Source organism: Ixodes scapularis, unplaced genomic scaffold (genome assembly GCF_016920785.2).
Source record: "Ixodes scapularis isolate PalLabHiFi unplaced genomic scaffold, ASM1692078v2 PGA_scaffold8__174_contigs__length_109621045, whole genome shotgun sequence".
NCBI classification, from domain to species: Eukaryota; Metazoa; Arthropoda; class Arachnida; order Ixodida; family Ixodidae; genus Ixodes; species Ixodes scapularis.
This window is the reverse complement of record NW_024609883.1, coordinates 6,399,814-6,424,068: the sequence shown is the minus strand read 5'-3', so window position 1 is coordinate 6,424,068 and position 24,255 is coordinate 6,399,814. Positions and strand designations below refer to the sequence as shown.

Sequence of the window (24,255 nt, the reverse complement as noted above, 5' to 3'; positions counted from 1 at the left end):
TGCATTTAAACGCATAATCACTGTTTGCGCTGTGCAGGCACTTCCTAGGTTATTTGCTTACTTGCTGTTTTGTTTTGTGCAGGGTCGAATTGTTAAGCTTCTTTCCTTAGTGCCCAACAATGATGTTTTTGACATGTCGACAGGCTTGCGCACATGTATGGAGACTCAGCTGGTTAGATTGTCGCTGGTGTCGGATACCAATGTGTGTACTCTGGAATACAGGGGAGGCGATAAACATATTTCATTATTCATTAAAATTACTTGCACCATCTTACTGGCTGTCGCATAGGGTCGAGTGTTGTTCTCCAGGGACGAGTACCCCCTAACATACTGAGGTTTTCACAAATCCTTGCATTTCAAAATGTACTTTATTATTTCACATCCGCCCTTGCTTCGTCAATCTAAAAAAAAAAAGAAATTGTAGAACTTAATGCTCCCCCCCCCCCTTGGTCTGTTCTGATTACTCCTTTCCCAATTGTTTTTTCAAAAGCTCAATTTTAAGTTCAGCCTGCAAGGTTTGTAGCCTTAGCATTTCAGTGTAAGGCTGTTTAGCAGCATCTGCTGCAGCGATTTGCGCATTGGAGGCATCTATGGCTCTTTTTGTTGCCTCCCTATCCAACAGGAGGTTCTCCGCCTCCATCCCCTGCTGGTCCTCAGCTTGCTGCTGATACCTCTGCGCAGCTTCCCGGCACCAACGTCTCGTCTGCAAGACACGGGGAGCTGCTGCCCACTCTTCTGCTGCTGCCACCCTTCTGCTGCTGCCACCCTTTGGCCGCTTCCTGACGCGCGAGGCTGCGGCGCTGCCGTTTGCCTCAAGCTATCGCTGTAACAAATGGATATGCAGGAAGTGATTTGCTGTAGTTATTAGAAGTGTGCAGGCAATTTACGTATAACATACACTGTTTGTAACCCCGACATGTTGCTGGAATTTTGCCACAGTGTACTTAACTGTAGAACAGAAACTCTCTGATGCTTCAAGCATCTCCGAGTGGACCACACACATGGTGCTCATGCAGAAATCCATGCTCACCGTTATATCCCGAGAAATTGCCTACCCAAAACTGAGAGCACATTAGGTAAAAATATGGGGTAGGCTAACATTCGGTGTTTACAAGGTAGCTCAACTTGAGCCATTGAAAAATAGAAAGTCCTGCTACAAATCAGGATGGGCTATCTGTTGGGAATGGGTCGTCTCTCGGGATATTATGGTAATGTTCCTTGTACCGGTTGCAACTTTCAGTATTTCATTACCTTTAGCTTTCTTATAAATTTCTTAACCTTGCCGTTTATTTCACCTAAGGATGTTGTGAAACCAAACATTCAAGTCTCGTTGTTTACGAAATCCACGATGCTACAAAAGAGTCTTCGCTTGGCTATGTATAGAGTCAATCTCACTATGGCTTTCAATCCTCCTGTTAAACTGATAACTGATGCCATCAATGCTACCTCTTTCCTTTTTGCGTTCCGCACTAGTTCGTCACAGCATAAACCAGGAGTTTGTTCACTCATGCGTAACAACAGGGGTGTACCTCTTTTTTTTTTTTCAAAAGGAAGCATATTGTCTTACATGTTGCACCTGTTGGTTAAGCGGTTAGAACTAAATATCACCACCTTGCGTTCCTTCAACCATCAAAAAGTGTAATACAACTCTTCTTTGTTCGGATACCTGGCTTTGGTACATCGGTAGTTCTGTTGTCTGGTTGTTAGCTATGTTAGTAATGAGCAGATTTTGCTGCATATCCTTCTGTGTGTGTGTTTTTTAGCAGGTTGTTTGTAGAGCAATTAGGCAGCCGTATGAGTAAAATGAAGAGAAATTCACGATTACATGCTTGTCCCAAAGGCAGTGCAGTATGTCCGCTAGCCTGGGCTCCCTATCCCTAACCTGCATCACGCAGTAGTGATACATGAAAGTGCGCTGATTTCCAATTAGATATTGTGTGTATGGCACTATGACAATTTTTACAATCTCCCTGTTCTCACATCAGTTTCTTAGGGTCCCACCATTAATAACAGAGCTGTTCTGCATGCCCGGCACCCAGTGCTGTTGACTTGTCATACAGACTGATGTAAGAGTAATCCACTCACTCTTCCGTGTCACCCTCAATGACATCGAGCTCACACAGGTTCGGCGAGTCGACGCCGATCACGTCGAGAACTGCCTGAATTAGGGGCGTCAGTTCATGGGGGTTTGGGCCGGCGCCTACCAAATGAATGCACATTATTTTCATTCCATAGTCACCCGGGCCCCAGAGGCATTGCAGAGTAGAAGGGGATCAATAACCAACTACCAAGCTAGAATATAAACAGCAGAAATCCAACGGCATTATGAAGCATCAAATAAAAGCATAGTAATTTATACTGTGTGGCAGAAATGTAACTTCTTAACATTGCAGTGGAGTGATCTTGCAACAGTGACCTTTCAACATGCACATCGCTGCGTGCAATTGTGCTGCAGTCAACTTTGTACATAGTGCTTTCTGTGTGCCTTGAGGATGCAGTAGTGTAGGGTATTCAGCGACGTGTTCGATCAACAACTATGCCCTAAGTTTTAGGACTTTTCTTGAAAAAAAACAGAAAAGGCACAGTTTAGGTGGTGTGCTTTCAACATTTTGATCTCCTCTGTCTCCGGTCTACCACACTTTTTGCTGTTTCATGTGTGTCTCGGTTACTAAAACACGGTTAAAGGGAATTTCAATAAAGTGTTTTGAGATGTTGCCTCTTTTGATTTTATTACTGTTTTCGAACAGGGACAGGAATGTAGTGGAAAGTTACACGTCAACACTTACTTTTATATCTGTCATCAGTCATGCCATAAAAAAATTAAATGCTAACACGGCATTATAATCCATGGCAGAAAAGGTTCTGTTTATTTTTTGTGTCCCCCCCTCCAACTCATCTTTAAAGCGAACAATCGAAAACTAGTTTGTTTTTCAAAATATGCAAATTCCTCCGTCTCACCTGCGTCCTTCATGCTTCTTGTAGGCGCTGTAGACCTTTCTGCATTTTTTCAGGAGGTTTTGCCACGCCTCCTTGAGCTGCTTTGCGGTCCTCTGCGCTCCCTGCTCATTCATTGCATCGGCAATGTCGAGCCACGCCTGCTGTCTCGTGTGTGCAGTTACTGCAGGACCGAATTTTCCCATAATTTGTTCTCTTCTTGCCCCAACTTCCCGAATTAACTTCAATCTCTCGTCTAATGTCATAATTTTTTGCCTCTGTTCGCAAGCCCTCGATACTGACGCTTGGTCCATTTTCAACCGACGTTTGCGGACAGGACACTATCGTCTGCTACCTTGGTTTCTCTACCCGCACACCTGCGTTTTGCTATATATCGCAATAAGACGAAAGATAATCCTAATATCACTTTTAAAAACGAAAAAAAAAGCGAAAGGATGATCTCGTCAACTTTCTTTGTGGTAAGTGTTTGTTTATTTCTCGTTTCTGCGACTTCTGCAGATGACATCGGCAAGGTTGATTCGTATACCGCGCTTGTACTATCTTTTCCATTGGTGGATGCATCGACCGACCGTCGCGGTCAGAACCAGACGCAGCGGCACTGCTTCAGCGTAAAGCTAAGGTTCTCGTCACCGTTGAATTGCTGACCACCGGGGGTATGTAGAAACCTCGATGCTGTCGGCATACTGTCGGCGCACTGTGAACAAAAAAACAAACAAAAAACGGTACATTGTCCCAGCTGTTTACTCGGAACGAAGACTTTATCGAAGATAACCCCCTTTCTCCGCAAAGTAATCGCTGCTCGTGAGTTGGCGTGCATAGTGTAACAAATTAAACCTGTTCGTATACCAACGCTTGTTCGCAAAACATTTTTTACTCACCATAAAAACACTTGCAAGGCTGATGTACCGTCATATGTCCTGGGTCCCGGACTGGTGAAGAGTGATGCGTTTGCGGAATGCTGCCGTCGGTTAGCTTAGTTGTTCCTCTGAACTACCGCTTTGCTTGACGTGCTAATAGGTTGACGGTGCGTCATTAATATAACAGCCGGATCGAAATGAATGTTCGGCAGAACCAAGCAGAACTATTAGCCCTCATTAAGGCGAGACGCGGGTCTTAAAATGGTAAAAAATCGCGAAATTTGGGGTTGTTCAAAAATCACATGTTTGGATAGAATATAGTCTGAAGTACCTGCCTGCGAAGTTTCAATGTCCTATTCGACGTCTAAGTATAAAAAAAACGATAAATACGATGCCTCCGCGACGCTCAAATCGCGAATCCAACGCAAAAAAATAGTCAAACTGCGCGCCCGCGTCGCTTCACGGCCGATCGTCGGATCGCGGCCATCTTGGTCTTGTTGGGGAGCTGGTTCTCTTCCCTACGTCCTCATCCCACTCACTATCGCGACAACCTTGGAGAGCGTCCGCATTCCGCGGGTTTGCACGACCGGAATAACGATTGCTCATTGGCCCGCGCGCGTACGTCACGGGTACGTCGTGCCGCGCGCGCCTGTCATAGGCCAAGACGCGCCCCTTTCCACTTTTGCTCCTTTCCTCCTCTTGGCGCGCGCGCCTCCAGCAGCGCAAGGGGAGCGTGGAGAAGCGTCGTCTGCTTCGTTTTGGCCCGTCGCTTTGTTCGTTCCGCGGCTGAGTGCACGTTGTTTCGAAATCGTTTACGTTCGCGCGTTCGCGTCGGACATCGTTGGTTTCTCGCTACGAAGTTGCGGGAGTTTTATTTCGAGCGATCGAGATGCCGGGGGACTCTCGATTGAAAGAGAGTACGCGGCGGACGTTCGGGAGGAAGACGCAACGTGCGTGGAACAAGCGGAAGACATCACCTGCAAGTGCGCCGCTACGATCTGCGCCACTGCTGAACGCATTGGATCTGCCGGGACCATCGGCTAGCCTTCCCGTTGACGATGCTGCGGCCTCAAGCTCTGGTCCGGATGGCTCAAGTTTTGCCGGCACCACTCGCGTCGACTCTACCTACTACTCTACGGCCGAGCAAGCGCAGCGCGCCGAGCGATCGGAGCAAAGCAAGCGCGTTTTATCGGAGAAGTCGGCGACCCAGCGGAAGTTCGATCTGCTTGAAGTCAACGGATCATGCCAAACAAGCGACGCCGTGACCCAGTTTGTCATCGTCGACATGAAAGTCCTCAACGACCTCTTCGCGCACGCGAGGTGTGGAAGCTGCGGTGTGGGATCTCTCACGCTCAGCAAGGCCGCGGACAAGGAGTACGGCTTTGCCGTCAAGCTTGTGCTCGTCTGCAGCACTTGCGACTTCCAGAAGAAGCAGTTCTCCTCTCCCAGGGTTGCTGGAACAGCAAAGATCACTCCCTTTGAAGTGAACATGAGGGCCATGAAGGGGATCCAATCCATTGGCAAAGGAGTGACAGCCTTGGCAGACTTCTGTGCCTCCATGAACATTTCTCATCGGGGCCTGCACCACAAGACGTACCAGGGACACCTGAAAACGCTTGTGCGGGCATGTGAGAATGCAGCAACCGACAGTGAAGCCGCCAGTGTTGCTGTCGTCAAGGGGCTCTATGAACACAGGCTTTATGAACCCCATTGGCAACATCGATGTCATCTTCGACGGATCATGGATGACCCGAGGACGCAGCTCCCACATTGGTGTAGGCTGCATTGTGGAGTTGTACTCTGGCCTCGTCATCGACCATGTTGTGTACTCCAACTTCTGCCTTGGATGTGCCTTGGGACCGGAGCCCGAGGACGATGGCTACAGCGACTGGTACGCAACCCACGACTGCCAGAGGAACATTGACTGCAATGCTGGCCGTATGGAGGTGGAGGCTGCGCTCACAATGTTCCAGAGGTCTCTGACCAAGCATGGTCTCCGCTACACCACCGTCCTTTCGGATGGGGACAGCCGGACATTCCATGCCTTGTCTGAAGCGAAGGTTTACGGCTTCATCAAGATAGAGAAGAAGGACTGCGTGAACCACGTCCACAAGCGGATGGGAGCTGCCTTGCGCAACGTTGTTGAGAAGAAGAAGGCACAAGGCGAGTCACTTGGTGGGAGAGGAAAGCTGACACAGGAAAAGATCAAGAAGATCACTAACTATTATGGCTATGCTCTCAGGAGCAACAGCCATGACGTTCCAGGGATGAAGAGGGCGGTGGAAGCCACACTCCTGCACATGACCTCCACAGACGGCGCCCCAGACCACAGCAAGTGCCCCGAGGGAGCGGAGTCCTGGTGCAAGTACAACAGGGCCATGGCAAACAGTGAGCCTCCGCCGCCGCACAAGAATCCTCTTCCGGATTGTGTTCGGGTTGCACTGGAGCCAGTGTTTGAAAGGCTCAGCAATGAAGACCTGTTGGCACGGTGTAGTGAGGGAAAGACGCAGAATGCCAGTGAGAGCCTGCATTCGGTGATCTGGACGCAGACTTCAAAGAATGCGAATGCCTCCCTGGACAGCGTGAAGAGGGCTGCGGCTGAAGCTGTTGCTGTCTACAACCAGGGAAGGAGAGCGACCAACGAGTCCATTGCTGCAGGCCTGGGCTACGCCACCGGTGACTGCCTTGTCCGCCGAAGCATCGAAAAGGACAGTCTCCGTTTACGTAAAGCAAACGCGGTGCACCAGAGCAGCAGTAGCGTGAAGGAAAGGTTCTCCAAGCGACACCAGGCAGGAGCATCACGAGATTACAGCCCAGGACAGCTGTAATGGCTTTTTCCAGTGCCATGTGGAACAAAGGCCCTTTTCAGGGCCAAACAAAATTACGTTTGGAGCTTGAAACTCTTGCTCGCCTCTCCCGTTGTCCAAAGTTGTCGGCTCATCACTTTAGAAGCAATTTTTGCCTATATCAGTAATTCTTCACCATTTTTGCAATCTTCTCAAAAACAAATTATTGCAATTTTTAAAATTATTTGTTCAGAATGCACTACACTACATCTTGATAGCTATTATTGCATAAGGGTTTTCACATAATTTATTGTAGTCAGCGTCGAAACAGGAAAATGTGATTTTATCAACATTTCACTCGTTCTTTACTTTTTTCATATTTTTTCCTAATGTTCCCATAAATGGATTACATCATCTTTTATGTCAAGTTGTTCATGAAGACTTACACTACACCTTGGTGGCAATTATTATTTATCATTGTTCACACAATTTTCTATGTTCAATGTCAAAACTTTAACTTTGATTTTCTCATCTTCATGTTTTTTGTCAACGTGCTTAGCCTTACGGGGGTTTTCATGAGGTTTTTATCGTAGCATTTTGAAACTTTTTATACCGTTTTATTTAGAAAGGACTGGATGTGGAGTAAAGCTATTTTTTTGCAGTTTATAATGACAACGAAAATTTTATGGTAAATAATGCGACCTTATTAGTGTCATAATTAGCATAATTAGTACATTTTTGTATTATAATGTAATTTTGTGAAAATATAAATAGCTTTATAATGCATGGCAGACCTTTAGCTATGCATCTACATCAATAAAAAAAAATTTTTTTGTTCGAAATGGCCTTAACGATTCGTAAGAAATTAACCAAATTAGGCAACACTATTTTTTATAACTTGAAAACTAATTGAGATATTTTGAAACTGATTTCATATTTGAATTGAGGAAGAAGGAACACATATGAACAGTGATTTTCATTAGTATAGCGGCAAAAATAAAATAGTCCATTTTAGAACCAGTGTCTCGCCTTAAGCGACGTCGCGGCCATTTTGCTTGTAGGTACTGCTTCTACCTCGGCGCCCCTGCTCTCTCAGTCACGTGACCTAAAATTCCCCGTTCTAGGGACAATAGTTAACTTTAAACCACGGTTTGCGTTCAAGAAAACGGGCCCTGTTGGTTGAGCCGAGCCCGGGGTAGGTTTGGACCCTTCGGGGCCCCCCGGGTGAGGCAATACACCACTTCGGCCCCCGCTTCCCGTAGACAGGTGTCCTGGTAAGGCCCGGTTAGGATGATTCAGTCAGTCGACATATGTTCTACTATTGGCGACGAGATGTTTTGGTGGCGCCACCTCGCGGGCGCTTTCATGTGACGGAGCGGGTAGGATGCGAGCAGACGACGCGCTATGTCAATGCACGGAGTGGCTATGTTGGTTCGCATCTATGCTGATTAAAAACGGTTTATTTATTAAAGAAACGCGTATAACGTTTTTGTTAGTGAATTTTCTGATGAATAACAAAGCCTCGAAGTTGCTCTTTATATTAAAAAATATTTAAAATGTTCAAAAACAAGCCTGGAACTTCTCATTACAGCTAGCGCGGCGTGCGTCAGGGCTACGCAACCTCTGTAATTCTTGTTTTTTCCCGGATATGGGGAGGTTCTTGTAGAAAAAGGTTTTGCATTCACCAGGGTAAATGACGCGCTGCCAACGTAGCTGTGCTCGCGCGCACAACTGTGTTGCAAAGCGCCGTACACTTTTTTTTTTTTTTTGCGACATTGAGTTTGCCGCTACCGACGCTTCTATCCAAGTGTGACTCGACAGTTGCTGACGAGTCAGCAACAACTGATGCTTAGCTCTTCCTGCATCGAATACGTGGCTAAGAAGTTTGTCACATCGCGACATCTGCTCGAAAGAAAAGCAGACACTTTCATAAGTTCTTAGATTGCCGACCATGGCGCGGCGAATTCAGGATATTGATTCATTTGTTCTGTATATTTTTCACTAAGAATTGTATAAAAATCTTAAATCTCTCTCTGAGAGGCGCATCACGCATTATGCACAATTGTTTGGGCCCGGAACATTAAACATTCAAGCGGTAGTAATTAGGAGCAGGTGTATACCTCATTTCTTGGGATGCTGAAGTGTCACCGACTTACTAGATTTAACAGACCTCGATCGCGGGGAAATGCACGTTCCGCATCGACCGGGTGAATAAGCAGTAATTTAGTTGAAACGACTCCGGAAGCCAGTCACCACTTCTTCAGCCAGTTATTTTGAGGAAATGTTTCTTGATTGGTCTACAAAATTAAAAAAAGAGAAGGAATCATATTGGAACTAATGAGACCTGCACCCACATAACACTTTGGAACCAACAGGATACACAAATTCGCGTTCACTGAAGTGTTAACTGCACACACGTATGTTGTTCGAATTTCGCTTTCCACTTTCACAGAAGAGAGAAGACACAATCGGCGATTATGTGTCTTCTCTCTTCTGTTTGTCCAAATCAATTAAAATACACGCTCTATTCACCGTGGTAGATGTAGAGGGGTAAAACGCTGGATATTCTATTTCAATTATCCAGCTTTTTGTATGGGGTAGAGAACAGCACACCACCATCCGAGCGCTTCTACAGCTCAGCGCCAAAAGTGTTTGTTAGCACGACCGGGCGTGCCACGTTATCAAGCTTTGGTAATGTGTCCTAGTGCAAATATCGTTACATTAAAATAAACACAACGCGTAAAACAGGCTTTGCCACGCGTTACCCGAAGAGCACATGAAGCGAGCTGACGAGCCGAAAGATCCAAGATCTGCGCATTCCATCCTACCCGCGACGTCACAAACGATGATGATGATAGCTACAGGAGCGCCCCCTGTAGTTCGCGCACGCCACCAATTCCCTCTTATCTTTCTCCTTTCTCTATTCTTACATTCATTTTCACCATCTCTGGCGGCAAGGGCTAACCTTGGGTGGCGATAGACCCCTTGTCTGGACCCACTCTAGGTTATAGTGTCTTGGCAGCACTGATAGCATAATGTCGTCAGCAAAGCCTTTATTGCTATGGCGCATTACCTATCCCCATGTTGGGCATTGTGGTGGGTGGTGCGCTACAGATGCTGAACTCCATTCCATTTCTTATGTGTTCCAAACTAAACAAAAAACCTGATTGGGCCCTGAAAAGGGTCCGGACCGAAGTACACGTTATAGAAGGATTTGCACCTGTAGAGAAGTTTCCTAGATTTCTCGTCATGCACTCTGAAATGGGAAAACCTTTATCCAAGCTATGCCCTTTTCTGATCTCTAAGACTCTTGAATCTGTAAGCTTGTATGTGGAATCTCACCAGATGTCTCTTGCCAAGCGACGGCAGTATTTAGGCTTGAGTTTTGCTTCCTGGATTATGTCTGACCTCGACCATCCAACCTTTTTTACCTTGCAGTGATCTCGGTACGCCCGTATTTTCGAGAACAAGCAGAAGACGGTTAGACCTCTAAGGTTTTGTGTGGGAAGTGATCAGGAATCTTTTGAACTCAACCTTAATGGGATAGAACTCCTTAAGAAGAAATACAGCAGCTGTGTTCACCTTTATACTAATGGATCAAAGAACTCCTCCGTAGGAACTGCCGTTTACTCTGAAGAATTCACAAAGGCCCAAAGACTCGAAAGCATGGCTAGTATTTTCACCGTAGAGCTCTATGGCGTATTGATGGCTATTGAATACGTTATGGCAAGCAGAACTATGAAAGCTGTTCTCTTTGTGGACTCGGAGCATTGTTTCAGCTCTCTGCTCAGAAAAATATACCGAAAATTAGCTAGCCCAATTAGTGCGATTTAAAATCAATGGTTCCTTAGTTCGTGGCCAAGATATAAAGTTTTGCTGGATCCCCAGTCATGTTGGAGTTTTGGGCAATGAAAAGGTAGACCAGTTGGCTACCTCCACAGGAAATCTCTCGGTGACCTCTACTGGTCTACCCTATCAACATGTGAAGCCCTTCATTAAAAAAGCACTCCTCCGAACGTGGCAGTCTGGATGGGATCAAGAAAGTGAAAATAAGCTCCATGTGGGAAAACCTGGTTTAGGATTGTAGGAGAGTGCATCTCATGAAAATCGCTTTATCGAAGTTCTCGGCTGCCGCCTTAGAATTTGACAGTTTCTTGACTCATGGGCATCCCCTTTGTGGAGGGGACGCTCCAGTCTGTGGACACTGTGGCGAATCACTAACTGTCCTTCATATTCTATAACTCTGTTCAGGTCTTGAGCAGAACCGACGTGCTTGCTTCCCGGAATTTTTCACATACAATATTTCTTTCCATCCTGCACTCCTTGTGGGTGAGCATCCCATCATTCCCTTTAATCGTGTCATTACATACTTAGAAAAAAGTGTTTTTTTACGTCAATTTTAACTTTCATATTCTTTTTTCATCTTCTACCAACAAAACTTATGTTGCAGAGCTGATTTCACAGTGAGCCTTCCAAGACTATTACTCTGAGCAACATTATTACATTTGTTTGGCGCAGTATGGCCTTCGTCGCTTTTGCGCCAGTAAACCACCAATACTACTACTACTGATGACGTCATCGGTATTTGCATCGTCATCGTCACTGATGACGTCATCAGTGATGTCACTGATGACGTCATCGGCATCCGCATCGTCATCGTCACTGATGACGTCATCGGCATCCGCATCGTCATTGTCACTGATGACGTCATCGGCATCCGCATCGTCATTGTCACTGATGACGTCATCTGCATCGTCATCGTCACTGATGACGTCATCGGCATCCACATCGTCATCGTCACTGATGACGTCATCGGCATCCACATCGTCATCGTCACTGATGACGTCATCGGCATCCACATCGTCATCGTCACTGATGACGTCATCGGCATCCACATCGTCATCGGCACTGATGACGTCACTAGTGATGATGACGTCATCGGCATCCGCATCGTCATCGGCACTGATGACGTCACTAGTGATGATGACGTCATCAGCAACGTCACTGGTGACGTCACTGATTACGTCAGCGTCACGTGACCCCCGTGAGGTCACATGACCCTCGTGAGGCAACAGTGACGTCGCTCGTTGGGAGGAGTAGCACACAGGATGAGGAGGTGAGGAGGAGGCAGGAATAATATACCTTCCCCTCGGTACCCTTTCCCTCCTCCTCCTCAAGAGCTGCTCTCTAATTCGGCATTACAGGGAGTTGTAAACGGCTTTCATTTTTCCGTCTTTTATGAGAGCCCCAGCCTTGTACCTGCTCCACAAGTGGTAACTTCAGCGCACTACTGCGCTTCTCACGCGCTCAGTCTTAAAAAAAATTACTGATTTAGGGGTTTTGGACGACGCTTAGCAACTTTCTAATTGAAGCCATATGTCTATTTTGACAAAGTTAAAAAGTTAATTAGTGAATTTTGATTAATTAGCGGACTTGTCGCAAAGGTTAGCCACCCTCATAATATCTCCCTGGGCATATGACTCGCTTGCACAAACCACATAAGTGTATCTTTCCCGGCTTTTTTGAAAACAGATAGGCAAGAATAAAAGAAAACACCCGGTATGTGTGTGTGTGTGTATATATATATATATATAATATACTGTAATTACCCGATTCTAACGCGCCCCCGATTCTGACGCGCACCCGTTTTTCCAGGCCAACAAACCAGAAAAACTTTCACCTCCGATTGTAACGCGCACGGAACTTCGTGATCAAGAACAACGAATGCGAGAGAAACAGGCGATTTATTTACCGAAGTAGTCACTCATCTCCCTCCTCGTCTCCCTCCGAGAGCTCTTTGTCGCTCTCCGCTGACCACAACATGTCGTCCTCGGTGCTGTCAAGCGCGTTCGCTATGCCACACTTCTTAAACGAGCGTTCAACCATGGCCGAAGGGATCGTGGCCCACGCCTCGCGCGCCCATCCCGCGAGCGTCTTGAGAGGCGCACGCTTCAGCCGACCGCTCGTCGTGAACGAGTGGGAGCCGCTCGTCAGCCACTCGTTGTACAGCACACGAACGCAATCTTTCACGGGCTTATTGAGGCACACATCGAGTGGCTGAAGCTGTGACGTCATCCCGCCGGGTATGACAACGAGGTCTGTGTTGCACGCGGCGAGCTTGTCTTTAACACGCTGGTCCAGATGGCACTTGAATGCGTCGAGGACGAGCATAGCGCGGAGCCCCAGGCTGGCTCCGGGCCTCTTGCGCCACACGCAGTCGATCCAGTCAGGGACCATTGTGGTGTTCATCCAACCCTTCTCGTTGGCGCGCACAATGACGCCCGGAGGAAAGGTTGCCGCTTTCGGGAGTGTCTTCCGCTTGAAGATTAAGAACGCGGGCAGCGTGTGGCCGTTGGCTGTGCAGCACAACATTGCCGTGACCCGCGTCTTCTCGTTGCCGGTCGACAAAACGCGCACTTGTTTGGACCCCCTCACTTCGACGGTCGTGTTGGCAGGCATGTCGAAGTAGAGGGGCGTCTGGTCCGCGTTGGCGATTTGCCCCAGCTGGTAGCCGTGCTTGTGGCGCAACAATATTACGAACCGTTGAAAGGCGCACAGCTTCACCTCGAACGCTTCCGGCAGCCTCTGGCATATTCCAGTACGCCTTCGTAGGGAGAGGCCTTTCCTTTTCATAAATTTTGAAATCCAGTTTCTGCTGGCCTTAAACATGCTCCTTGGCAAACCGCGATGCCTAGCGAGCTCCAACGCTCTGACTTTGAGCACCTCAGTAGTGACTGGCATGAGGTCTGCTCGGAGCTTCTTGATGAACCCCACCAGCTCGTCCTTGATTTCCTGAAAGCGGCCTCTGTGTGGCCCGTTAAATCCTTTCCGGGAGGCCTTGCTTTGAAATATGCGGTCGTTAGTTTTCTCCAGTCGCGCACACACGTTTTGGGGACACCAAAAGCACGCGTGGCGGCTCTGTTGCCGTCAGTCTCGGCACACATAATCACTCTTTTCTTGAAGCTGGCTTCATAGTGGAAGCGGCGGACCTTCGTTGCCGCTGCTGCCATTGCGCGCAGGTAAGCGCGCAAGTGGGACTACTTGCGTGAACGCAGAAGGAACAAAAAAGGAACAAAATGGTTGCTAGAAGCACGGAGGAAAGATGGCAAAAAGCTTCGGCGCCATCTTGAGATGGCGATGGCAATGGTTGGAACGAAATTTCCGCTGTTTTGACAGTTTGGGTTTCGTATCAGATTCTAACGCGCATGCGATTTTTTGGCCCATTTTTCCGGAAAAAAGGTGCGCGTTAGAATCGGGTAATTACGGTACTGTAAAAGACGTATTGTTCGCAAGCTCAATATTTCGCGATTTAAATCAAAGCTGAAGTTTTGGAATAATTCTTGGGTTCTACTTTTTTGCGACATAGTGGGATCTCGATATAAATTTCAATGAGTTTAAAATATGCCAGAATTGTTCGCGGGACCTGTTTTTCGTGTTTTATAAGCGATTCGCGAAAATTAAGGCCTTGCAAAAATTAAGTGGCTTACAGTAAACATAAATATCCTGATCATGCCTCTTTAGTGGCACCTTATTCTATGTATCAGCAGCATGGAGGTCACAGTGAAATTGCATACTAGATAACCTCATAATTGCTCGTATAAAATTGGAGTGGCGCAGTATGAAATAACATTCACGACAATAATCCCTGGAGAAGGGAACTTTGCATTAATTGCATTATCATCGTAAGAGCCTTCTATGCAGAGGGCATATAAAAGTTGAGGGGGTTGTGAATATATTAGAATATGTGGACAAGTGTTTGTCGAATAAAATTCTATTCTATATTCATTTTGATAAGAACTGTAATATTTATATTTCTTTATGTTTTGACAAAGTCACTGTGACAGTATGTAGCGCCCCCTCCAGTCCGCCCGTCAGTGGCCGCCAGACTCGGCGGAGCACATTGATCACCGCGCCGAATGAACACCATGGAGCGTACGCCGCCCCGGTCAGTTATCGTCCACCCTCACAACCAGGCTGCGAGTCGCCTCTTCTCGGCGGGTGCTTCGGCCCCCTTTTCGTCTCTGTTTTAGAAGGATCGTGACACTGGCGACAACGAACCGTGGCACTGGAGGCCAACAACGTGCACGGTTCGGCCCACGCCGCCCAGAGAGTCGAAGCACCCCCCCCCCCCCTCTCGCTCCTGTCGCTATGCCGCTGTACAGGAGGCTCGAGCCGTTGGAGGGAGATGGGTCCACCTGGCCAGTCTACGAAGAACAAGTCCACGTGTTCTTCTGGGCGAACGACACGCCCGAGGCGAAACAGCGGGACATCTTCTTGGCCAGCTGCAGGACCCGCGTCTTCAGTCGACCTCCTCAAGCCGGCCACACTGCACGTTAAAACGCTGGGTGAGCTGCTTGCCACGCTGCGCTCGCACTTCAACCCGGTACCGTTCACGCTTATGAGGCGGTTCCGCTTCAACAACCGGAGTTGCCGGGTCGGGGAGACCCTCGGGCAGTTTGTCGCTCCGCTACGAGCGTTAGCGAACACCTGCACTTCGACAACCAGTTGGACTCGCTACTTCGGTACCGGTTTGTCAGCGGCATCAACAACCCCGCCATGCAGACGCGAATCCTGGAGCTCCCTGACCCCTCGCTGGACGACGCGGTAAAGGCAGCGCAGGAGATGGAAGCAGCAGCTAAGGACGCCAGCGAGATTGCACGTGCGGTTGGTTCACTGTCGACGGAAGCGAACAAGATGGTGGCAAGGAGTGGTGCCTGCAGCAGCTGCGGTGCTGACCACTCCCCCTCACATTGCCAGTTCACCCAAGCACAATGTTTCACGTGTGGGGGAGAACTGGGCACCTCGCACATGTCTGCCGAGGGGGTGGACGAGCGGCGGCCAGCAGCAGCAGCAGCAGCCTGGTTCAAGCCCGGGTTCCAGCCAAGCCCGCGGCCAGGGTGGCCGTCGCAACAAAAACGCGGCGGGGACGAGTGGCACCAGGTTCAAGTCCCTCCTCAGCCAGGGTCCACGTCGTGGCCGAGGAGCCGCATATTTTCGATGTGTGGCACACCAAGAGAATTTCATCGTCTGTGCCACCTTACTTGGTGTCTGTCGAAGTCTGCAGCCAACCCATCACCATGGAGCTGGACACGGGCCAGTGTGTCGGTCATGGCCAGGAAGTTGTTCAAGCGGACTTTCCCTGGCGTGTCCATCGAGGCGTCGGACGTCATGCTGCGCAGCTACTCCGGGTAGCTTTCCCAGAGTCGGGCCCAAGTCAGCGTTCGCCTTGGCGACAAGGAGGCAATCCTTCCCCTTTATCTAACCTAGGGGTCGTCGCCGACACTTCTGGGCCGAAACTGGATTCACGCACTGGGTGTTCGGCTGCCGGAGTACCAGGACGCTGCCCTGCACGTGGTGAAAGACGTCCCGAGCTTCCTGACAGACTTCCAGTCTCTGTTCCAGCCGGGGGTGGGCACCTTTGCCGGCACGACGGTCAGTATCCACATACCCAAGGGAGCCCGGCCTCCGTTCTTTAAGCCGCGTCCGCTGCCGTTCGCCCTGAAGGACGGGGTCACCCAGGAGCTCCAACGGCTGCAGCGAAAGGGGATCCTGTGCCAGTCAAGACTTCCGAGTGGGCTGCACCGATTGTCCCAGTCCTCAAGCGAGACGGTCGCGTCAGGATCTTCGGGGACTTCTAGGTCATTATTTCGACAACCATGGGACTCTTCCAGTACACGCGCCTACCGTTCGGGGTGGCCTCAGCCCCATCCATCTTCTAGAGGGAGATGGACAACCTCTTTATTGGCATGAGGCACGTGGTGGTGTATTTGGACGACATCCTGGTTACCAATACCGACGACGGGGACCACCTGCAGAACTAGCTGTGCAAACTCCTGACACGACTACAGGACGCCGGTCTCAAGCTGAGTCTGGACAAGTTTGTGTTCCTGACCCCCAGCGTGGAGTACCTGGGACACGTCATCTCCCAGGCTGGCCTGGCCCCAGCTCCCCGCAAGATTGAGGTTGTGCTGAAGGCGCCGAAGCCCAAAAGCAAGAAGGAGCTTCAGAGCTACCTCGGCCTCATCAACTTCTACAGGAGGTTCCTGCCCAACCTGTCGACGCACCTGGAGCCACGGCGTCGCCTGCTTCGTGATGGGCAGCAGTGGGCCTGGAAGAAGGAGCAGGACTTGGCCTTCCAGCGCACCAAAGAGTTAGTCGTCAAGGCTCAGGTGCTGGTGCACTTCGATCCGGCCAAGCCTGTGGTCCTCACAAAGGATGCGTCGTTGTACGGTGTAGGAGCCGTCCTGTCGCACTGGGGTCGGGATGGTCAGGAACGTCCTGTGCCCTACTGAAAAATCCGGTATAACTTTTCACTATCCGGATTATGGAACCGGAAATTTGTTTCTGGAAACCCGAAATCCAGATTTCAGACAAAGGAATATTTTCTAAAATCCTAAATTCTAGATAGAGTCCGGATAGAATCCAGATAGATTTCCGGTTCCATAATCCGGATAGCGAAAAGTTATACCGGATTTTTCGGTAGGGTGGCGTTTGCTTTTCGTCGTCTCCATGTGGCAGAGCAATGCTACAGCCAGCTCGACAAGGAAGGCTTGGCCCTCATGTTCGGGGTCAAGCGCTTCCACCAGTACCTGTGGGGCCGGAAATTCGAGGCGGTCATGGGCCACAAGTCGCTGCTGGGGCTGCTGTGGCCTGACAAGGCTGTGGCAGTCTAGCCTCGCCTCGTGTGGTACGCTGGGCCTTGACGCTGGCGGCCTACAGCTACAAGCTAGTCTACCGCCCTGGGAAGGACCTGGGACCTGCCGACGCCCTGAGCCGCCTGCCCCGGCCGGAGCTGCCTGGTGCCGTTCCAGAGCTAGCTGACGTTTTCCTGCTGGAACGGGCCTACCCGGGGGTACTCACCAGGACTGCGGTGGCGCAGGCGACCAGCCGGGACCCGGTCCTGTCTCAGGTGGTCAAGGTGGTTTCGTGAGGGGAGGAGCTGCGTCACCAGGCGTACAGCCACAAGGCCGCCGAGCTGGGCTTGGAGCAGGGCTGCCTGCTGTGGGGTTCCAGGGTGGTGATTCCGCAAAGTCTCCGGGCCAAGGTCCTGCAGTTGCTGCGTGCAGGCATTGAAAAGACGAAGATGGTGGCACGGTTGTGCATTTAGTGGCCTGGCCTGGACCAGGACATCGCGCACCAGGTGCAAGGCTGCCAGGTCTGCCAGGAAAACCAGTGAGCATCTCGCCACGTGGCAATCACCCCCTGGCCGTTCCCACAGAGGCCCTGGTCCCACTTGCACGTGGATTTTGCGGGACCCTTCAAGGGCCACTACTTCCTTGTGGTAGTGGATGCTTTCTCCAAGTGGGTGGAGGCACTGCCAGTCACTACTCCATCGGCAAGCGCGACCATCGTGGTGCTGCAGCAGGTCTTCGTGGCGCAGGGATTGCCGGACATTATTGTGTTCAACAATGGTCTCGTTTTCGCCAACGCCGAGTACCTGGACTGGCTGCAGAGGAATGGGATCCGCCGGATGCTGGTTCCGCCGTACAACCAATGGTGCAGCCGAGCAAGTGGTACAGACTATCGAGGACAAGCTCAAGGAGAGCCAGCCCGGGGATTTCCGGATGCAGGTGGCCCGGGTACTGTTCCACTACCGGACCACACCCCATGAGGTCACTGGCCGTGCCCCCTGCGAACTTCTGCAGGGCTGGATGGTCAAGACCCCCATGGACGTCTTGCATTCAGACCTCCGATCCACGGCGCTCCTGAAGCAGCTGAAGCAGAAGCTGGCTGCTGATCGAGGGTGCCGTCCCGGGCCTTTGCTGGAGCTGGGAGCGTCGGTCTACGCCAGGAACTTCCGTCCTGGCCCATCCTGGTGTGCCGGACATGTGGTTTCACCAGCGAGTGCCTCGTCGCTGCTCGTCCGCATGCCCGACGGGACTACCTGGCACCGGCACGCCGACCATGTCGGGCCTCGCTCCGGAACCTGGCTTGCACCCTCGGCCGTCGCTTCGGAGGACCAGCCCACGGGGACCAACGTCAGCACCTGTCGCGGCCAGTGGAGCGCCACCCACCATGGAGGTGACAATCGTCTCCAATCCTGTGGCACCAATTGGACCGGTGCCACTTGCAAATCCGGTCCCTGCGGCTCCACCGAGTGGAGTGCGACCGGTTCAGGCAGTGCCCGGCTTTGCCACACCTGGCCCGTCGACACCAGTGACCAGGCAGAGTATGCGGCAGCGAACGCCACCTGATCGCTACTCGCCGGGGTGACCTTCGTCATTGACCGGCGAGGACTTTGCACGACCAGACGCCGAGTTGGTGTCGGCCGTGTGCGTTGTGTATTTATTTTGTTTTGTAGAGAAACAAACGGGGGGAGAGTGTGACAGTATGTAGCGCCCCCTCCAGTCCTCCCGTCGGTGGCCGCCAGGCTCGCCGGGCAACATTGATCACCGTGCCGAATAAACACTGTGGAGCAAATGCTGCTCCGGTCAGTCATCGTCCACCCTCACAACCAGGCTGCGAGTCGTCTCTTCTCGGCGGGTGCTTTGGCCCCCTTCGTCCGCGTTCTAGAAGGATTGTGACAGTCACAATTTCGGGGGTTAGTCGGCCCCATTGAGTGCGCTGTTCATCAAGCATCAGCATACTGTGAACTAAAGCATGTGAAGCAGATGCCACGATTCTATGAATCTCGCTTCTCACTTAAGGTGCATGTTTAAGAGAGTCTTACTTTCAGAGAGGGATAGTGCACATGCAGTATGGCATGCTTAGAAAAAGAATGGAAATTTGTGAGGTGAAATCTACTTTGCACGAACATATTCCAAATAAATATGGCTTTTATGCGAGAATGTATGTTAAGTAGCCAATGTCATGACAGGCTGTGTGATTTCCAGGTGATGCTTGCTTTCCTCAAATTTATGATTGTAGATTGTATGTGGAGATAGAAAATTAATGGATCTGCTCAATCATATTTAATTGGGCATCATTCTAGGTTTAATTTTGTGTCAAATCTCTTATTTCCTTGCCACACCTATGCAGGCCTTCAACTACCTGAGGCCATAACTGCTGAGTAATAGGTACAAACTTCAAAAATGTTATAAATATATTATAGAAAGTAAGCTCCTTGTTTTATTTGTGTATATTTCATATTCAGTATCCCATGAAGGGCTGGAAAAACGGGAAAAGACCATGGTCTGCTGGGACAGTCCTAAGGTCAGCAGGTGTGACCTTGTCGAAGTCCACAAAGTCTTGAAGCTGTTTTGATGCTGAGTTTTAACTCGTCCAGCACCAACCCTCCATGCCGCTCAGCCTCGGACATTCGGGCCGTCCTCAGCTTCAGTCTTCAGCGATTCGGGGTTATATCTGAACATGCCTCTAAAGTTCTGTAAAACAGAGATGGTGCACTTCAATATATTGCAGTCAAATCAGCTATTTTCATGTTTCCAGATAGCTTTAATTCTCCTAGTGTGGTTAGTTGTTTATAACAGTTTTTGATCTGCAGTTTTCTTGGCAATTAGGTATGAGATAGTGATAATCATATGGTCGAAAGCACTATTTGAGTTTTCATGCCTTGATACATCAGACGCATTTGTTGAAAACAATGTTTTTGGACTTCGTTTTTTAAAGCATACATATACATTTTTTCGTCTGCAGTGCGAGTTGTTTTTCTTTTAACAAGACATTTTAAAGCCTGGAATGAAAATGTTATGTTTTTTTATGTTTTCAGCAGTGTGGTGGCAGTGAAAAATGTTAAATAGGCTTATGTGATTCTGGATACATATGGAAAAATGTATACATAACCACCTGTATATATGAAATACAATTTCTCCCTTGGTTTATAATTTATCGTCATAAAATTAAATGGACATTTTTTATGTTGGAAGCAGTTCCTTTAGCTCTAAACAGAGGTATATTCTAGGGTCTATTTGAGTTGTTCTGATTGTAATAAAATTGGCGCCATCTAAGAAAGCAATTTGGATTCTTTGGTAAAGGTTGCCAACTGCTTTTTAGATTCCTCGGTCCTTTGCTCGGGTCTTCAAGTTTGTTGGTTTGAAATGTATGCCACAAAATTCATTTTGATGATTCAGGTTTCCCTGTGAACACACCCAAATTAGGTAACAAATACAAAGTAAAGCTGCTGAGAGTGCATTCAAATTTAGTATGCAAGGGGTGTGAAAAACTCGGGAATGGCACCCTAGTGACGTACAGCCAGTCATGGTTAGAGCAAGCAAACACCAAATAAATATTTCTCCTTTCACCTATTTCATACTTTCAGTGGGACATTGTCTGGTTTGCTCTTCTATCTTGTTGAGTTTTAACTGATGGTCCCTCCAAGAATTAGCTTTTATAATAAATACTATGGTTTAATATCATGTTCATGAAGTCTTGAAGGCTACTATGGGGGTTAGATACACATGAAAAATTCTGTTTCTATATTCTCAGAATCTAAACACACTTCATGAGTACATTGCTAGCTATGCTCAGAAGCTAATAAGGCCACTGAATAACAGGCTGAAGTTGAGCTACTTGGTACATAATGCAAAAGGAAACAGTCATGTGGAACGATAGGGACAAAACACAGACCGGGAGAAACAGACATACAGCAGTGTGTATATCTGTTTCTTCCTGTCTGTTCTGTCCCTATCGCTCTAGCTGGCCATTTCTTTTTGTAATAAGGCCATTTTGTGTGAGAAAATGAGTGTCTCTTTGGTGAGGCTGTAGACACAGGTGGTCAGCGTGTTTATTGTCTCCTCTGTAACATACGTCGTTGCAGTATATCAATCCCTGTTCAGAGTACTGTGCCCTTAAGACATTGAATTAACGGCACACCATTGCAGCTTGCTTTCACGCTCTCTCCTTGCAAAAACCATTGTAAACAAGTCAATGTAAAGGACAGTGGATACCCTCCTGAGCCGTGGCTCCTCACCCTGGTGCCAGGTAATCCTGCTTTGGGATTTGACAAAGTGCTGCAATCAAGCTCATCGATCCAGAAGGTTCGTAGTTGAACCGTGTATGTTATCTGCTGACTAAACATGTACACTCCCCTGCATTATTAAGACCCATTCAAAAATGCAGTTTAAGGTGGATCTCCTAAATTCGCTTCGACCGGGATCACAATTTCAAGGTTAAATTTCATTATTAGAAAACGATGACCAACCAATTCCTAAAACGGGGGCGCCCAACGTTTCAAGGCTTGCTCGGCCTCTTCTTCAGGGGCGACTATGGATGAAAAAAGGTGCAATCTTCTATTTTCTCCATGGTGGCGGCAAAAGCGCACAATCCCTTTTTTGTTTTCATCTACGGCCATTTTTTTCCACGTGGTGGAGCTCGTTGACATACACAGATGGCAATGCGCTAAGAGATCTATTGATGCTTTTTGGCATGGTCTGAATGTGCTTTGAACGTAAACAATCACATTGAGCACATTCAGACCGCGGCAGAAAACATTGATAAGTCTTTTGGCGCATTGCCATCTGTGTATGTCAACAGAGGCTCCACCACGTGACAAAAAAAGTGGCCGTCGATGAAGAAGGGAGAGTGCGCTTCTGCCATCATCATAGAGGAAAAGAGTCTGCTCCTTTCATCCATAATCGCCCCTGAAGAATAGGTCGAGCAGACATTGAAACATTGGGTCCCTGTTTTAGGAATTGGTTGGTCGTCGTTTTCTAATAATTATTACCCCAACCAGGCAGACTTTCAGATGTTTACGTTTACATTATATTTTTAGGTTGAAATGTGTATGGGTTGTTTTCATGTTTCTGAATAAAATATGTTTGTAAACCAGAACACTTCTCGTGCAGGTGCATGGTCATGAATAGACAAAGTTCAAACCGTGGAGCACACTCAACAGGCGTCACAAAACATAAGAAACAGCAGTACAAGTTTCACACCAGCACTGCCATTATCTTGAATGGAACACGGCCAGCAGTCTATCACTTTATAAAGGTGCAGAGATGTGTATAGAGTATACAGTTACATGCCACTAAGCAACTCCTTGAGTGCCTTGCATGGCCTCGCGATTTATAGAAATAGGTCTGCAAAAAATAGCCTTGACTGCATTTCCAAACCTTAGCTAGGATTACACATAGCCTAATGCTTTTTGGAAACCTGGTTCTGAGTTTACACATTGCGACACAGCACGAACAAGCCTTTGCCATTTAATTTTGGTGAATCAAATGCTATCGCAGACTATTTAGGTTTTAGAGCAAGCTCATTTAAGGTATCATTTATAGAGAGCTCACTTAGGTGGCAAAAGTTTACGTGTTTATATTCGCTGTCCGAGAAATAGATTGTTACTTCATGTTTGGATGATTCACTCTATCATTAAAGAAGCAGTCAGATGCGAAGAGCTGTTATGTTTAGTTTCTTATTGTTCTTAGCATTCTTCACCAGTGTTGGGGAGAGGTTGGTCAGTCCGGCAACCACAACAATGATTTCGTCGTAGAATTGGACGAGTGTGTGTGGAACAGTTCGTCCCTATCTTCCACTTCTTAAAGTGGCCAATCGATCTTTCCGCAATGATCTGGAAAGAGGAGTTCTCTAAGAGTTGGTCACCTCCTGTTCCGTGAGCTGGAGTCGGTTCTTTGTAAAGCTTTGCGTGATTACATGCACATTTCTTTCGAAAAAATTCCCGTGCAACAGGAACCCTCTGGTCAGCCAACACTTAGTCACCAACCTTGAGAAGATCCATAAATCCAGAAAAATTTATCTCCTGTAGTTAGGAAACTAAAATATAATAAATTAGGTGTACTAAAACAATAATTACCGCTGGCAATGGTGAGCTCTTTGTCGGAGACCTTCCCTCCGCATGCCCTCGAGACAAACACGACTGCTCCATAGGGGTTGACTGCCACTAGATGCTTCAAAGTAGAGTTATGTTTGTAGCTACTCCACACAACCTGTTGTGTATCCAAGTTCAGAGGCCTGAAAGCAAACATATATTCCGGTTGCATACTACAAGAACAACATTCAAGAACAGCTGGTCTTTCTTTTGAAAATTGTTTTCCAAGAAGGGTATGTTTGTGCAGCTTTAGCAGGTAGCGAACCAAGCTGAAGGCACTTCCCCAATATACACCTTGGATGCTATAACTAAGTGGTTTTACTTTCAAGATGCTCATATTTTAACTTGATTCAGTGTAAACTTTCCATAAGAAACTCTCCTCAAAGCTGACACTTCGGTGGAGTCAATGACAGGTCGCAACTTGGAGAAGTGCCTCCGCTCTTTCAACGTGAGCCAGCTTCGAGCTGCCTCGGGCCTTGGGAAGGCGATCAACCCCCAGCACAGTTGTGTCATAGCTTCCAGTCAGGCTCTGAAGGTTCGGCTTACCGCCCTAGGGGAGACCTCAAAGCAGTAAGCGAGGTCTTGAAAGGCCATGTTGTGTCTGAGCTTCATCAGGAACATCAACAGCTGAGCCCCCAGTGGAAAGCCACTTCGGGCAACAGGTATGAGGGGTGTGAGAGTGCTCAAGATCATCATGCCTGCAAAGTATAATATATGTCAATCTCTGTCATGACAAAATACAAACAAGGCGACTATGTACGTAAATGTTGCACAGTGAGACACTATAAGTCAAGCAATCCTGAAATATAGAACATACCATTTTCTCTACTTTTGGCAAGCTGTGAGAGGGTAATCTGCTGTAGTGTTGTTTGTTGACCTCAAAAAGTGGCATCAGATTCACAGGCAAGTCAAACAATGAAGTCGCATATAACAAAGC

At 48.3% G+C, this 24,255-nt stretch overlaps 1 long non-coding RNA gene and 1 pseudogene across 1 annotated transcript; both read right to left on the bottom strand.

Annotated features, from left to right (window-relative positions):
* The window catches only part of LOC115322677, a 98,423-nt pseudogene that overhangs the window by 14,064 nt on the left and 60,104 nt on the right, over positions 1–24,255 (bottom strand).
* LOC121833401 lies at positions 19,866–23,955 on the bottom strand. Its single transcript, XR_006076673.1, has 3 exons — positions 23,865–23,955; positions 23,304–23,461; positions 19,866–19,920 (listed from the first exon to the last, which is right to left on the bottom strand). It is a non-coding gene; the product is annotated as an uncharacterized LOC121833401 (long non-coding RNA).